Genomic DNA, 17,872 nt, shown 5'->3' with positions numbered 1-17,872 from the left:
GGTTGTTAACCAATGTCATAAAACAATATGTGTACTACTGTTTCATGAGAAACTATTTGTTCTATAAGCCTTCACCTGAAGTACAATAAAAAATAAAAAAAAAAAAAAGGCGGCATTTGTAACTCAAACCTTTGCATTTGCCTTCCAAATAATGGGAAGACATGTCTTAATGTTACGGTGAAGGGCCCTCGGATTTAGGGAGTGATACATAAGCAAAGGCTTGAACTTGAAATCCCTGGATGCATTACCTCCAAGCAGTAACTTTAGTCTATCCTTCGATGCCTTATGCCCTGGTGCATTTTTTTCCTCTTTCGAAACGTAGGTCCTTTCAGGTATTTTTTTTTCTCAAAATAAGCTAGTTTTATCTACATTAAATATTTGGTCTGGCAAATAACTTCCCTCCTCAATAATTTTCTTCAACTTTACAAGAAAATTACCTACAGCATTTACATCTGCACTCGCTACTTCATCTTGCACTTTTATATTATGTAAATTTTCCCTCACTTTGAAATGATCGAACCAATCCCTACTTGCAACAATTCTTCATCACAATCACATTTACTGCAAGTGCAGCTTTTAAAGCATTGGAGTCTTCCAGCCTTCTCTTGCACTAAATTAAGGCTAATAGGCATATTATGATGATTTTGATCATCTAACCAAATTATCAATAGCCTTTCCATTTCAATAATTAAACCACTGCATTGCTTAGTAATAATTGTAGTTTTCATTGGGGCAGAGCCTTTCATTGCTCCATTATTCACTTTATCCTTTAAAATTGTTCTGATCATTGACTGACTGTAGCCTAACGCTTTTCCAATGATGGATAGCATTTCACCTCTTTCCAATTGCTTTATTATTTCCACTTTATTTTCAATAGTGATCATTTTCCTTTTCTTTGTTGCATCACCAACACTTTCATCAGACTTATGCTTTGGAATCATGGTTACAAGGGTAAATAAGAGGAAAATTTAAGCCAAATACAAAGTTACACATTCAACACAGTGTTAATAAAACGTGATCTGACTAAAAAAGGTGGGCGGCGTTCCCCTTCCTTGAGCTAATGAACTGCTGAAGCCGTGCAATGTTTTCATGAGCGTCACAAAGTTATTTTGAACCATTATATTTACCTCAAATTTTTAATACAGTAGGCTCTATGGCAGTCTGTTCTTGAGTATAAGTCGTTCATATGTCAGATATTCACAATCTGGGGACTGCCTTAGCTCTAATGACTCTTTCTTTGATTTACTATTGCTTTCTTACTCACTGAAAGTCTCTGTAATCATAGAATTTCAGCAATTTGCTGTTTGAAATTATAGCAATAAGAAACATCTCACTTTTGCCATAGTCTCTCCACTGTGAGTTCTTATATGTGTAGTGAGGGATGAGACCTGATTAAAGACTTTCCCACATTCCTTATGTTGAAAAGACCTCCCTGTACTAGAAGTTCTTGGATCGAAGTGAGGTTTAAGAAAGAAGTAAAGGTTTTCCCATATTCCTTACATTTATAAGGCCTCTCCATGGAGTTCATATATGTTTAGTGAGGTGTGATGACTGACTAAAGATTTTCCTATGTTCCTTACAGTCATAAGGTCTCTCTCCAGTGTGAATACTTACACCTGCAGTATAAGTGAAGTTTGAGGAGTGTCTAAAGACTTTCCCACATTCTCTACTTTCATAAGGAATCTCTCCACTGTGAATTCTTATACGATTAGTTAGGAATGAGGAACAAATAAATGCTTTACCACATTCCTTACATTCATAAGGCCTCACTCCACTGTGAGTTCTTATATGTGCAGTGAGAGATGAACAATTACTAAAAGCTTTCCCACATTCCTAACATTCATATGGCCTATCTCCACTGTGAATTCCTTTATGTTTAGTGAGGCATGGAGGAAGAACTAAAGGCTTTCCCACATTCCTTACATTCATAAGGGTTACCTCCGTCATGAAATTTTTTATGTAAAATGAGGGATGATGAACGAGTATCGGTTTCATAACATTCTTTACATTCATGCTTATGGCTTCTCACATGTCTCCGAAAGGATGAGAAAAAAACTGCAGAAATCTTTCCCAGTGAGTGTTGTCACAAGATTCTCAAGGGTTGAGATACAAATAAGGCCTTTCCCACAAACCTTACATTTATAGGGTTTCTCTCCAGTAAGGGTTCTCATATGAGTGCTTAGTTAGGTAAGAGGGACAACTATTGGCTTCTCCACATTTCTTACACTGATAGGTGTTGCATTCAGTGTGAGATCCGGTATGAGGCTTATGTGATGAGTGATCCTTGAAGGCTCTTCCACATTCACAGCATTTAAAAGGATTTACTTGTGGAAGATTTCTTTTTACCACAGTAAGACTGTGAATCTGGCTGAAGATTTTCCCACAATGACTGCATTCATTACATTCAGGGAGGTTCTCTATAGTATGCCTTCTGTTAAAAATAGCCAACATGGTATTGGAAATAAATTTGTTCCCATTTCACCTTTACCAGACTGAATATACATGGTTTTTGCCCTGACTTGTCTTATGTTTCATAGGTGAAATCATCTAGCAAAGATATTCCAATTACCGTCACTGTTTTTCTAAAATACAAGGCTTTCTGATAATTGAATACAAGTAAAATATGTTTCATATATTCAATATCTAACTCACATTTATGGAAATGGTATACTGTGAAAATTTTCTGAAAACATAATTTTACAGCTAAGTATCTCTATACTTATATTTCTGTATCTATATAAATACGCACATATATGTGTATATGTATAATACACTTAAATATATGTGTATACTTTAATGATACTTGAGGACTTTCTCTTGAGGTACTGTTTTGTCTTGTTTGAATGATACTCACCTCAAGTATCTTCCCTGGTTTTTATGCTGATCTTTAATGTCATGCGATTCAGAGATTTCTCCTAACATGGAAGACCAGGTGTTATTCTTCAGGAATTGCACCATTATATGTTCACTGGATGACTCTCCTCCATCAATAAGTTTTTGAGAGACTGAGCCAATGAATCAAGTTGAGGTTCCAGCATGAAACAAAAAGGAAAGGAATTATTAGGGGGAAAAAGGCTGCTGTGATCAAAGAAAGATTAAACACATTTCGCTGTTTCAGTATTTTGGTAATGGTGAAAAAGCAGTTTACTAAGAGAGTGACAGTGACATAAATTGTTATAATTATGAGAACTAAGTAGAAAGGTATTTGACACAACACACATATAACATTACAAGATGAACGTATTTCTCCATGACCACAGGTGTGAGAGAATCGATAATCAGCAAAATAAGTTCAGTATCTGTGAAGTTGTCTCCTCAACCCAAAAAAGACTTTTTTCTAGCAGACTGAGTCAAATCTAATTCTCTCCATGCAGGGCTGGTCCTTCAAAAAATTACTGCTTTCCTGTTGCTCACCAACACAGTGGCCCTGGATGAGTCCTATCTTCACTTTTCTCAGATATTTCCCTAGCTTCTCTGGGAGAACAAATAGGTGTAGCTGACATGGTGCTCATGGAGAAATGAATATTATGAGTGAAAACAGTGCAGAGCAATGAACATTTCTCTGACACTGAGCCAATACTTTGCTCTTCAGGGTCTTTGAAGATGAGCAGGTGTCAGTTTATTTGCAGCAAAAAATCATGTCAAACTTGTAATAAACACAGTAAAAATTCTCTACAACATCCCAAACCACAAATCTCTCAATGCCCCAAAGTGATCCCTGAACACAACTCATGCACTTGCAATACTGAAAGAGTCTCAAAGCTTTTAATCATAAGAGAAATGAAAACTCACTGGAATAGAGCTTTACATTCGTGGATAAGCCAGGATAGGTAAGCTCCATAGAGCCAGGGATCACGCCCGTTTTATTTAACAGTTCATTCTAATTGCTCAGCCCATATACTGGAACAAAGTTGACAAGTACAATATTTTTGTTCAAGAAAGGATTAAATAAAAATTATGCCATCCCTACCTATTGAGGCCAGGTTTCTGAAGGTTTTGATCATCACATCTCTGTAGAGTTTCTACTGAGCAAGATCCAGCAATGCCACTCTTCTGGGTAAAGACCATGGCCACATCCTCAATTACCACTGAGTCCTAAAACATCCCACACATTCTGCATCAGCAGTGTACCATGTACTCCAATGTATGCAAGAGGAAGGGTGAGACTGACAGTCCTAGGGAACTGAGAATTCACAGGGATTTGACACAATTATTTGTGTTCTACCAAGGTCTACCTAAGGTATAGCCACCAGATTCTTCCCTTCACTAACTACATTCACTTCCTCACTGATTGCATCCTGTCTCACAGACTTCCAACACATTGAAATAATCTCTCCACAGTTTGACTGTGACCAATTCTATTCTTTTCCCTTCTCTCTTTATGGTCTACAACAGTTAGAAAACATGGAAAAGATAATAGATATGATCTAATTCAGATTATCATTTTATTGTGAACAATTTCATCTCTTTCCATAAAAATAAGGCCCACCAGATAACTCAACAAAACATGAAGCACAGGGTGAAAAGAGGATGAGGAAGTAAATGAAATTCTTGAGAACGTCAATATTTTCTCCGTTTATCATGATGTTGCTTACTGGTTGTGGAATATTATGCAACCATAAAGAACAATGATGACTCCATGAAATTTATTATAACATGGATAGATCTGAAAGACATAATGCTAAGTGAAATAAGGAGCAATACTCATGATCCTACTTTTAAAAGAAAACAAGTACAGATATATATATAGACAGAACAATGTTCATTGGTGGTTACCAGGGATGGGTGGGGGTGGGGGAGCAGGAATCACTCTCTAGCTCCTAGATGCTTGTTATTTTTGGTAATAGGGAAAAGTAGCACCAAATGTGGGTGTAATGAGCACAGACTGACCAAAGTAAACAATGCCACTAAGAAGCACACAAGGAAAAAGGATGTTTGTGCTAAAGAAGAATATGACATACACAATTTGGCACCAACACTAGCAATAACTAAAAAACAAGTGTATGGCCACATTAAATATGGGTAAAGGCATATATGTGTACGAGTAGGTACAGGTGTTTACATATGTGTACACAGACAGAAGTATCTATGTGTACGTACAGATACATGTATGCATGCATATATATTGATAGGGGACACAGTTACCGACAATTCTCAGACATAACCAAATACCTTGTAAGATTGGTTTTCTGGGTTTGAAGGCTTAGGACCCTACTCTCATGGGATGACTCAGTCAACTGGCATAATATAGTTCACAAAGTTCAAGTTCTACATCCTAGCGAGGTGAGTAAAGTCTGGGGTCTTAAAAGCTTGCAAGTAGCCATCTCAGATATAACTATTGGTCTCTACTCATCAGGAGCAAAAGAGAAAAAAGGAAATCAAAGTCAGACAAGAAAACTAGTCTACAGGACTAGTAGTGTACACAAGCCATGGCCTCATCTACCCTGAAACCAGAACTAGATGGTGCCCAGCAATCACTATCAACTGTTCTGATTAGGGCCACAATAGATGTACCCTAATAGAATGGGATAAAAATGCAAAACAGAACTCAGATTCCTAAAAAGTCCAGACTTACTGGATCAGTTGAGACTGGAGGACTCCTAGAGACTATCACACTGAGATACTCTTTAAACCTTGAAATAAAACTATTCCCTGAGGTCACCTATTAGCAACATAACAGACTGGCACACAAAATAAAGGATATTACCCATGAGTACATAAAAAACTATCAACATGAGACCAAAAGGTCAACAATTACACTAAAGCAAAGATGTGAAGATAAGGGAGCAGGGAAACTAGAGCACTGGTAATGGAAAAACTAGACACAAAGAGAATATTGACACACTGTGAAAAATGTAACTAATGCCACTGAACAATTTGTATAGAAATTGTCAAATGGGAACCTAATTCACTGTGTAAACTTTCACTGAAAACACAATACTTAAAAAAAAATTAGAGTTAGGTTTACAATTAGGGTTTAGGGTTAGGTTACAACTGGGGCTGGGGTAGGTTTAGGGTCAAAGTGAGAGCTGAAACACTGAAGAAAAAATTCGAGACTCGAGTTGCAGTACTAAAGGATTCTATGGGCAAAATACTGAACGATACAAGTATCAAGGGAAGATGGAAGGAATACAGAGATATTGAACCAAATACAATTGGTCAACATTCAACCATTTCAGGAGGTAGCATATGATCAAGAACCGATGATATTGCAGGAAGAAGTCCAAGCGGCACTGAAGGCACTGGCAAAAACCAGGTCTCCAGGAATGGACGGAATACCAATTGAGATGTTTCAACAAAGAGACGCTACACCTGAACTGATCACTTGTCTATGCCAAGAAATCTGGAAGAAAACTAGCTGGCCAACCGACTGGAAGAGATCCACATGCATGCCCATTCCAAAGAAATGTTATCCAATAGAATGGGGAAATTATCAACAATATCATTAATATCACCTGCAAGTAAAATTTTGTTGAAGACAATTCAAAAACAGTTGCAGCAGTAAATCCACAAAGAACTGCCAGAAATTCAACCCGGATTAAGAGGATGTGGAATGAGGGACATCACTGCTTATGTCAGACGGATCTTGGCTAAAAGCAGAGAATACCAGAAAGATGTTTACCTGTGTTTTATTAACTATGCAAAAGCATTCGACTGTGTGGATCATAAAAGATTATACATAACATTGCGAAGAATGGGAATTCCGGAACACTTAAATTTTATTCATGCGGAAACTGTACTTAGACTAAGAGACAGTTGTTTGAAGAGAATAAGGGGATACTGTGTGGTTTAAAATCAGGAAAGGTGTGGTTTAAAATTAGGGTTGTATCCTTTCACCATACTTATTCAACCTGTATGCTGAGCAAATACTCCAAGAAGATGGACTATATGAAGAACGCAGCATCAGGATTGGAGGAAGACTCATTAACAACCTGTGATATGCAGATGACACAACCTTTCTTGCTGAATAAGAAGAGGAATTGAAGCACTTACTGATGAAGATTAAAGACTACAGTCTTCAGTATGGATTACACCTTAATTCAAAACAAAAATCCTGACAACTGGTCCAATAAGAAACATCATGATAAATGAAGGAAAGATTGACGTTGTCAAGGATTTTATTTTACTTGGATTCTCAGTCAACGCCCATGGAAGCAGTAGTCAAGAAATCAAACCAAGTATTTTAGCTTAGTAATGAAGTCATTCCTGAGGTTCAAAGATTAGACAGACCTATAAAACAAAACAAGACTAAAGGGGCACACCAGTCCAGGTGAAAAGACTAGAAGGCAGGAGGGAACAGGAGAGCTGGTAATAGGAAACCTAAGGTCAAGAAGGGAGAGTGTTAACTTGTTGCGGGGTTGTTAACCAATGTCATAAAACAATATGTGTACTAACTCTTTAATGAGAAACTAGTTTGTTCTGTAAACTGCATCTAAAGTACAATAAAAAAGAAATAAATAAATCAAACCACGTATTATATTGGGCAAATCTGCTGCAAAAGACCTCTTTAAAGTTTTAAAAAGCAAAGATGTCACTTTTGGACTAAAGTACGCCTGACCCAAGCAAGTCGTGGACAATGACTAAGGAAGACTGAAGAAGAGTTGATGTCTTTCAATTACGGTGTTGGCAAAGAATATTGAATATACCACGGACTGCCAGAAGAAAGAACAAATCTGTCTTAGAAGTACAGCCATACTACTCCTTAGAAGCGAGGATGGCGAGACTTCATCTCATATACTTTGGACATGTTATCCGCAGGGACCTGTCCCTGGAGAAGGACATCATACTTGGTAAAGTAGAGGGTCAGGGAGGAAGAGGAAGACCCTCAATGAGATGGACTGACACAGTGGATGCAACAATGGACTCAAACATAGCAACGATTCTGAGGATAGCGTAGGACCGGGCAGTTTTTCGTCCTGTCATACACTGGGTCGATATGAATTGGAACTGACTTGACAGCACCTAACAACAACAACATGTATTGTTATGAAAAGATTACCAAGTTAATTTGTTCATTAAAAAGTAAAAATAAATTCCATGCTACCTTTTGTCTAACAAACTAGGGGAAATAAAAATTTCTATTTCTAATTGCTTGCTTTTACATAAACCCTGGCAAGATGCTTCAGAAAAGTAATAAAGCTGGTTATTTAAAGGAAGCTGGGGGAAGAGGAATAGGCTGGATAAGAACAATACAATGAACAAGGCTTCATAAAGTATACTTTTAAAATTCCCATTCACTTTTGAACTTTGAAGGTATTATCTATTGGAAAAACATAATTTTTTCAATTGGATTGGAGGAAGACTCATTAACAACCTGCGTTATGCAGATAAAACAACCTTGCTTACTGAAAGTGAAGAGGACTTGAAGCACTTACTGATGAAGATCAAAGACCACAGCGTTCGATATGAATTACACCTCAACATAAAGAAAACAAAATCCTCACAACTGGACCAATAAGCAACATCATGATAAATAGAGAAAAGACTGAAGCTGTCAAGGATTTCATTTTACTTGGATCCACAATCAACACCCATGGAAGCAGCAGTCAAGAAATTAACAGACACATTGCATTGGGCAAATCTGCTGCAAAAGATCTCTTTAAAGTGTTGAAAAGCAAAGATGTCATCTTGAAGACTAAGGTTCGCCTGACCCAAGCCATGTTCTTTTCAATTGCCTCATACGCATGTGAAAGCTGGACGATGAATAAGGAAGACGGAAGAATTGACACCTTTGAATTGTGGTGTTGGAGAAGAATACTGAATATACCATGGACAGCCAAAGGAACGAACAAATCTGTTGTCTTGGAAGAAGTACAACCAGAATGCCTTAGAGGCCAAGGATGGCGAGAATACATCTCACTCTGGACATGTTATTAGGAGGGATCAATCCCTAGAGAAGGACATCATGCTTGATAAAGTAGAGAATCAGTGAAAAAGAGGAAGACCCTCAACAAGATGGATTGATGCAGTGCCTGCAACAATGGGCTTAAGCATAACGATTGTGAGGATGGTGCAAGACCGGGCAGTGTTGCCTTCTGTCGTACACAGGGTCGCTATGAGTTGAAACCAACTCAGTGGCACCTAACAGCAACAAACAATGACATGTTGACTTTTAAACATAATATAAATCAAATGAGACATTAAGTGTTTTTACTAGGAATTCACATTCCAAATAACAAAATCATTTAATCATTTAAGGCCCAATTGTTATTACACAGTCCAATACACTTGTGCAAATCAGGTAAGTATATATTAAAGTTCTTTGTAAACACAGTAACCAGGGATATATCAGAGTCTGTACATCCGTTTTATCTCAGCCAGGAGAATGTTTGCAAAATAGCTAAAATATTTAACACATTAAGAGTTCTGGCATGACTTGTTAAATGTAACAGGGGTCTTTAAGAACCTTCTCAAGATTTAAGTAAGCTTTAGAGTAACTTTTACTTCAGTTAGAACAGGTATTCCTCTGTGTTTGAGAAGTTTATATCCATTAAATTGAAAACTAATCAGTGGAAACACACCAACTGATCTGGAAACTTTATTCCAGTGGAAGCTGTAAACTCAGTAACTTAAATACTGACAAATCATGTGCTGAGCTTCTCTAGCAAAAGAGAGCGCTTTAATTTTAGATTCTAATTCAAGACTACAGAGAGCAGTCAAAGATTGTAGGCATTTAATACCAGCTCTCTGTATAGGTGAGAGGACAAGGACCTCAACTGAACAATCGTACTTTTCACACACTTGAAAACCTCAAGGCAAAAGCACTCCCCACAGGAAAAAAAGACAGGTCTGGAGACCCCACACAGTATCCAGTTAGACTCAGTCTCCTCAGCCTCATATCTTGGGTGACATCATGAGAGCACCAAGCCCCACCCACGACTCCATAAAGAGTCATGGCCCTTCCCTAAGAAAGTTCTCCCTCGTTTTCTAGCCTAACATACAACAGGAGATGTAGAGCTGTAGTTTTAGAACTGCACAGAAAAGGCTACAGTGCCTGGGGGAAACCAAGAACACTGTTTGCAGTGATGGGACAGGATGGCTCTGGAGGGTCTGGGGCTCAGCCTCCCCAGCCAGAACTGCTCCATCTTCAGGCTCTGCTCAGGACATTGTCATTCAACACAGAGCACCGAGGCTCAGGGTGGGGATGTTAAGGCCCCATGGTGCCAGCTCTGAGAGTCACATGTGGAAGGTGACCCCAGGCATCCAAATCTTGAAAAATCACATATGCATAGATGAAAGGTCCAGTGGCAAGTGGAGCAGGGCCTTAGGATGTCTCCTAGGGCTCAGTCCCTTGGCCTCCTGTGCCACCTTTTTACCTCATTGAGGAACCACAGGACCCATAGATGATCACAGCTCGTTTCCCAAAATTTCATATCGAGCCTCACTCCCTTACGTTAAAAATAACCCAGCTCTCTGTAGTACTCACCATTTCCTTAGCTCCAGCTTCTGGAATTCTAAGAGAATGTCATGTCTAAGCCCAAGAAGCCACTTCAGTAAGAAGGATAGGAGTGGAAGCAAAGCCACTAGGCAGTTTGGAGGCAGATGAATAATGTTTGCTCCACACACCAGTCCGAGCAGTTGAAATTCTTGTGATTTATGGATGTGCAAGATGGTTGCCCTACACTGGACTAATTCTCACTGTGCCACATTTAAGACCTAAAATGGAAGAAGATGGGGAGGAGAAACTGTTGAGTAAGGAGGGAGTGACAGGTTCTTGGCCTTCAGCTCTTTCCCTGCGCAGGGCTTCCTCCCAGGCTCCAGGCAATGCTCCACCCTGAGCGCAGCTGCATTTAAGGCAGATCTGCCTCCAGGCTTCCAGAGCACACACTTGCATTCTTCACACAGCTCCACAGGCCTCTTCCTTCTGGCAACATTACAGATGAAGGAACTTACTCATCACATAGCACGAGAAGCATCCAGGCCTGGACAGTTTGGAAAACTTCAACCTGATTTCCTCCAGAGACTCAGGGGTTCAAGGTTGAGATAGTGGGTTCACCTATGTAACTTTTTTCCCTTGTAGATCAACACATGCACTGTTATTTGATATAAACATGGGTGAATTTCAGGAAGAACATTATTTTTCAAGTTTGGTCAATGACCTCATCATGCTTCAGAGATGTTTAATTATGTGCAGTTAAAATCCTTCTGTATAACATTGTATATACAAAACTGTATATATCATGTATAACTTAACATGATCAGTATCTTTCCTGCTGCTTTTGTAATGAACATTTCTTTCTTCCCCTTGAGCTTTTACTCCCCTCCTTCATTCTCAAATCATGACACCACAAGTTCTTAAGCTTTTGAGAAATCTGGGAGGATTCCTGAACAGTTTCTCTTTCAATCTTATAATAAATCAGTCAAAAAACAAATCGGAAAATCTTTAGGTTTTCTCTAAGGAGCCATCTCCCACTTTTGTGCTCATTTCCTTCCACCCGTTTCCCCATCAAGCTGATTCCTACTCTCTCATTTCTTGGTTTCAGTGTGAATGTTCTCTCTCTCCTTTAAGCATTATTCTTCCTTTTATTATTCAATAGCATGGCCTAATTTTTATTCACATTCTTATTTCTATACTTCTTATTTTCTACATTAACTAGAAGCTTGTTTGGTACAGAGCCTCAAGCCCCACTCCAGACTTGCTGAATCAAAATCCACATTATAACAAGATCTCTGGCTTATCCACATCGACATTCGAGTTCAAGAAGCATTCACTGCTCTATAGCCTGTAACTCAAGGAATGAACATTCTATCTACTAATGCCCTTTGAATCATCTTCATCGACATTTTATCATTCCACTAACTTCCTGATCTATAACAAATCTCCATCTCTAGGCTGCCTCACTCTTCCTTAATTTATTCAAAATAAGCTCCGGCTTCACGTCATCCAATAATGATTGTCATTTCCAAAATCTGTTTGCAGTACAATAACTGGAGTGTTCTGTTTTAAATCACATACTCACACCCATCCCTGCTTAATGCCCATCAGTGGCTGTCCACGGGCCTTCAAAAGGCCCAGAGTGGTCAGCATGGTTCTAAATGACCTGCTGCCATTGCCTCCTCCAATCTGACTCTCAAGCTCCCTACCAGCCCCACAATCCACCCTCTGATCATAAAGAATCAAACTGTGACCTCAGAAACAGGGTCCATTCCCACTTCTGAAGCTTCAATCTAGAGGAAAGGAAGAGCACAGTTCTGGCACGGATTAGGCCTTTAGGAAATGTAAGTTGATACTGTGGAGTTACCAGAGGGGCAACTCTTAGATTCTGAACTAGGAAAATTCAGTAGTTTTGAATGAGGGTTTCAATTTGACATGAAGTGACTATACTACCAGTCATGTTTCCAAGGAGATCTCCAGTCTAAAAAGGTAGTATACTTCTACAATAACTATATAAAGGGAAGGAAAGAAAAAAAAAGACAAGGCACCACACATTGTTATTAATGTTGAGATTACAAGCGGTGTTTGATGATCCTTTTTCCTCTACTCATTTTTGAACTTTTTGAAACATGCAATATTTTTACAATTTTAAAAAATAAGGACATTTATTTTCTCTGCATACTAATTTTCAACAATGGATTCTTAAATATGATACCAAAAGCATGAGCAACAAAAGACAAAACAATAAACTGAAAATTGTGTGCATCAAAATACTTTACCAAGAATGTGAATGAAGAGACAACCTACAGAATGGGAGCAAATACTTGGAAGTCATATATATGATAAGGGTTTAATATCTACAATATATAAATAACTCCTACCACTCAGCAACATAAAGACAAACCATTTTAAAAATGGACAAAAATCTTAAATAGATATTTCACCAAAGAAGTATACAAATGCCCAATAAACACATAGACGTTTGATGCCGTTCGTGACTAGGGAAATGCAAACAAAACCAAAATGAGATACCACTTCACCCCTACTAGGACAGCTACTATCAGAAAACAACTAGAATTAAGGAGAATGTGGGGAAAATATTGGAGGGACTGTAAAATGGTGCAGCCTCTGTGGAAAACTTTGGCAGTTCTTCATCAAATTAAACATACAATTATCCCATGAGCCAGTAATTTCCATTCTTAGAAGCCCTGGTGGAGTAAATGATTAAGCATTCAACTGGTAATGGAAAGGTTGACAGTTTGAACCCACCCAGCAGCTCCACAGGAGAAAGACTTGGTTGGTGATCTGCTCCCATAAAGATTACAGTCTAGAAAACCCTATGGGGCAGTTCTACTCTAACATGGGGTCACTATGAGTTGAGAATCGACTCGATGGTATCTAACAACAACAGATATATACCCAAAAAACTTGAAGGCAGGGACACAACCGCATGTATGCAGAATAGAATGCTCCACAGAGTTTTCAAGGATGTCTTTCCAGTAGCTGATTGCCAGGTCTGTCATCCAAGGCACATCTAGGTGGGTTTGAACTGACAATCTTTCAGCTGGTAATCTTAACAGTTTGAGGAAACCAGGGACTCCCTACTTGACTTTCCAGTATTTCTATTTTTTTTTGCATTTTTTCTATGTAAAATATATTCTCTTACTCTTGCTTTCAATGTATTTGATATACACATATTACCTTCATTCTATATTATTACACTGGCTTAATAAGAAACATATTCTCTAGCCATATTACAGGTGCCACATATTATTTACTCGATTTGTTACTTCTTTACCTTCAAGATTATTTACTATAAATCATGACTTTCTAATAGTTGTACATTTCGTTTTTATTTAAGCAAGGGTACTTTGTAAAATACTGATTACGAAAGATGAGATACTTTCTGCAACACTTTAGTGTGGCTGACCTTCTGGGATCTCTTCAAATATTCTGATTATGATCATTACACACGTCTCCCAATTTGCCCTCATTCTCAACATTTGCTGCTCTGACAATGTGAATATGCAGTTTTTGCTCCAAGAAGCCTTCAATCTATTAGGAAGTGTAGTTCTTTGGTAGCAAAAAGTGTGGCTGAATCACCTGCATCCAATCTCGCACAGATCCCATCTCAGCCAAGCTTTAAGATCTTGGACAAACACTGGATGTGTGATCTCTGTAAGTGCCTCATTACCTCTATAAAGCTTGTTCAGCCACATCACATTTTACAGCAGACCAACTAGTGTTGGTCACATTGTTTCTCACACAATCATGACAAAAATGTCTGCCCTACAGTCAAAGAAATTCCTCAAAATGTGCCTCTATTTTCCTCCTGAATTTGAGATAAATATGGTCGTGAATGCACATACTAGTTCCAACTCATGTTTCTAAATTCTTCGTCTATCTTAAATGCCTATAACCATTAAATTAGAAGGAGGAGGATATATTCCTCCAGCCATAATCTTACTTTTTCTATGACCAAAAACATTTAACAAAAATCCAGCATGATGAAGCACAGAAAACAAGGGGAGCCTGGTGAGGGGCTGACTGGAGGGGGTGGGCAGAAGGCATTTAAACTCCGGCTAACTACACTGGGCTCCGATGAAGCCCGTGACTCTGCATTCCTCACAAACTCCAAGGAGAAGCTGATGCTGCTGGTGTGAGAACCACACAATTGCTTGGTGAGGATTTACATGATGTACCTATTAATGCACTGACCCAAGTCCAGCCCACCTACTGGGGGTAGGCCGGTGCTGGCGAGATGGGCCGGGCCCTCCGATGTGGCGGCAGCAGCGGTAGGCCCCGCGCACACCCTGGCTACAGGAAGTCCAGCGGACCCGCAGCTCTGGGAAGGCGGAGAGGCCAGGAGTACGCAGGAGAGCTGAAAGAGCCCCAAAGCACGGGGAAACACCTGCTACTGGATCAGGCAGGGCGACTACAGATACAAACCTCACCTCACAACAGAACCGGAATTCAACGTAACAGCGTTGCCACCCCTTGGTCACGCACTTCCACTTCCGGTTTCCGGGGCTTGCAGAGCGGCAGGGAAAGGGTTACACGTTTGGACCCAGAGGGCTCCACCTACTGACCGTGGGGTTCAGTGGCTACCCCCTTAGACTTGGAATCTGTCCAGTACAGCCTAGGTTTTCTTAAACGAGCGTATAAGCTTAAAAACGGATTTCAGTAAGATTTATAATACCTTTGGTGAGCAGAGGAAGTCGGTATTTGCACATCTGGCCATTCGAAAAAATTTTACCCAGTTCTTTAGAGAAATAATTTGTTTGCTCCTTAAAAATATTTGCCCATCTTTATAATTGTTGAAGTCTCTACTTGGGCTTTTGTTTCATGTTTTGTTGTCTCTTGCATATGTGGGATCTTTCTCTTGTAGAAGAACACCGACTGTGCAAACCCAGTCTCATCTCTGGAAGAGGGAGAACGCTGAGAGAGCAGTTTTCGAGGGTGAGAGGCACGAAGTTACCAGTTGTTCTGAGGGGCAGCAGGTAAAAGGTGAGGTACCTTTAAAAATGACAATTATACAGAGTTGCTAGTTTTTTTCTCAGGTATATATTTTATAAATCCACTCCACATGGATCTCCTCACTGCCTGCTGCCTAGCAACCTCCTCCCACCTTCTCCCCGCATCACCTCAACATTTCAATGATGTCTGTTCCTAACTGATCTGGACTGGAGACACTGAGATGGTCTAGTCCCTGTCCCCTAGTGCTATACCCATCTTGGAACATCCTTTCACTTAAATAATTGCGAGGCGAACCTCAAACACCAAGTGCAGTTATTCAAGAAAGATGTGTTGGGAGTGATACCTCATGAGGATAAATTTAACTGATGGAGATTTAGCCTGGAAAGAGGAGAGCTGCAAGAGATAAACTGCCAGCTAGTGTATAATGTCATCACCAATCTGATCGGGACAAATAGAAACTGTTTAACCAACTTCTATAACACAAGACAGGCAGTAACCTTGGAGCCAGAGGAAGTCGTTGTTGTTTCATGCCATAAAGTCGGTTCTGACTCATAGAGACCCTATGAACAACAGAATGAAACACTGCCTGGTCCTTCGCCACCCTCACGATCATTGTTATGCTTGAGCCCGTTGTTACAGCCACTGCATCAATCCATCTCCTTGACGGTCTTCCTCTTTTTCGCTGACCCCTACTTTATCAAGCGTGGTGTCCTTCTCCAGGGACTATTCCATCCTGATAACATTTCCAAAGTATGTGAGAAGAAGTCTTGCCATCCTCGCTTCTAAGGAGCACTCTGGCTGTATTTCTTCCAAGACAGACTTGTTCATTCTTCCGGCAATCCATGGTATATTCAATATTCTTTGCCAACACCGTATTTCAAAGACATCAATTTTTCTTTGGTCTTCCTTATTCATTGTTGAGCTTTCCCATACATGAGGCGACTGAAAATATCATGGCTTGGGTCAGGCGTACCTTAGTCCTCAAAGTGACATCTTTGCTTTTGAACACTTTAAAGAGGTCTTTTGCAGATTTACCCAATGCAATACATAGTTTGATTTCCTGACTACTGCTTCCATGGGCGTTGACTGTGAATCGAAGTAACATGAAATCTTTAACAACGTCAATTTTTCTCCATTTATCATGATGTTGCTTATCGGTCCAGTTGTGAGGATTTTTGTTTTATGTTGAGGTGCCATCCATACTGAAGGCTGTAGTCTTTGATCTTCATCAGTAGGTGCTTCAAGTCCTCTTCTCATTCAGCAAGCAAGGTTGTGTCATCTGCATATCGCAGGTTGTTAATGACTCTTCCTCCAATGCTGATGCCATGTTCTACTTCATACAGCCCAACTTCTGGGATTATTTGCTAAGGTTACGGATTGATTAAGTATGGTAAAAGGATACAACCCTGACACACAACTTTCCTGACTTTAAACCACACAGTATCCCCTGTTCTGTTTGAACGACTGCCTCTTGGTCTGTGTACAGGTTCCTCATGAGCACCAATAACTGTTCTGGAATTCCCATTCTTTGCAATGTTATCCATAATGTGTTACGAGCCACACAGTCAAATGCCTTTCTATAGTCAATAAAACACAGGTAAACATCTTTCTGGTATTCTCTGCTTTCACCAGGATCCATCTGACAGCAGCAGTGAGATCCTTGGTTCCAAGTCCTCTTCTGAATCCAGCTTGAATTTCTGGCAGTTCCCTGTCAATGTACTGCTGCAGCTGTTTTTGAATGATCTTCAGCAAAATCTTACTTGTGTGTGATATTAACGATATTGTTCAATAATTTTGTAACTCAGTTGGATCACCTTTCTTTGGAATAGGCATAAATATGGATCTCTTCCAGTCAGTTGGCCAGGCAGCTGTCTTCTAAACTTCGTGGCATAGACAAGTGAGCACTTCCAGCACTGCATCCATTTGTTGAAACATCTCAATTGGTATTCCATCAATTTCCGGAGACTTGTTTTTTGCCAATGCCTTTGGTTCAGCTTGGACTTCTTCCTTCAGTCCATCGGTTTCTGATCATATGCTACCTCTTGAAATGGTTGAACATTCACCATTTCTTTTTCGTATAATGATTCTGTGTATTCCTTCTATCTTCTTTTGATGCTTCCTACATCGTTTAGTATTTTCCTCATAGAATCTTTCAATACTGCAACTTCAGACTGGAATTTTCTCTTCAGTTCTTTCAGCTTGAGAAATGCCATGTGTGTTCTTCCCTTTTGGTTTTCTATCTCTAGGTCTTTGCACATTTCATTATAATACTTCACTTTGTTTCTCCAAGCCACCCTTTGAACTCTTCTGCTCAGCCCTTTTCCTTCATCATTTCTTCCATACACTTTAGCTACTCGAGCAAGTTTCAGACTCTCTTCTGACATCCATTTTGGTCTTTTCTTTCTTTCGTGTCTTTTTAATGACCTCTTGCTTTCTTCATGTATGATGTCTTTGATGTCATTCCACAACTGGTCGGGTCTTCAGTCATTAGTGTTCAATGCCCCAAATCTATTCTTGAGA

General features: G+C 39.5%; 1 pseudogene; it reads right to left on the bottom strand.

Annotated features, from left to right (window-relative positions):
* LOC105756398 (zinc finger protein 555-like) overlaps positions 1–14,005 on the bottom strand; it is a 376,219-nt pseudogene extending 362,214 nt beyond the window's left edge.
* Positions 14,006–17,872: the final 3,867 nt, after the last annotated feature.

The sequence above is a fragment of the Trichechus manatus genome, unplaced genomic scaffold, assembly GCF_000243295.1.
Source record: "Trichechus manatus latirostris isolate Lorelei unplaced genomic scaffold, TriManLat1.0 scaffold00057, whole genome shotgun sequence".
Classification (NCBI taxonomy): domain Eukaryota; kingdom Metazoa; phylum Chordata; class Mammalia; order Sirenia; family Trichechidae; genus Trichechus; species Trichechus manatus.
The sequence above is the reverse complement of the archived record's forward strand: the minus strand, read 5'-3'. Positions and strand labels throughout refer to the sequence as shown.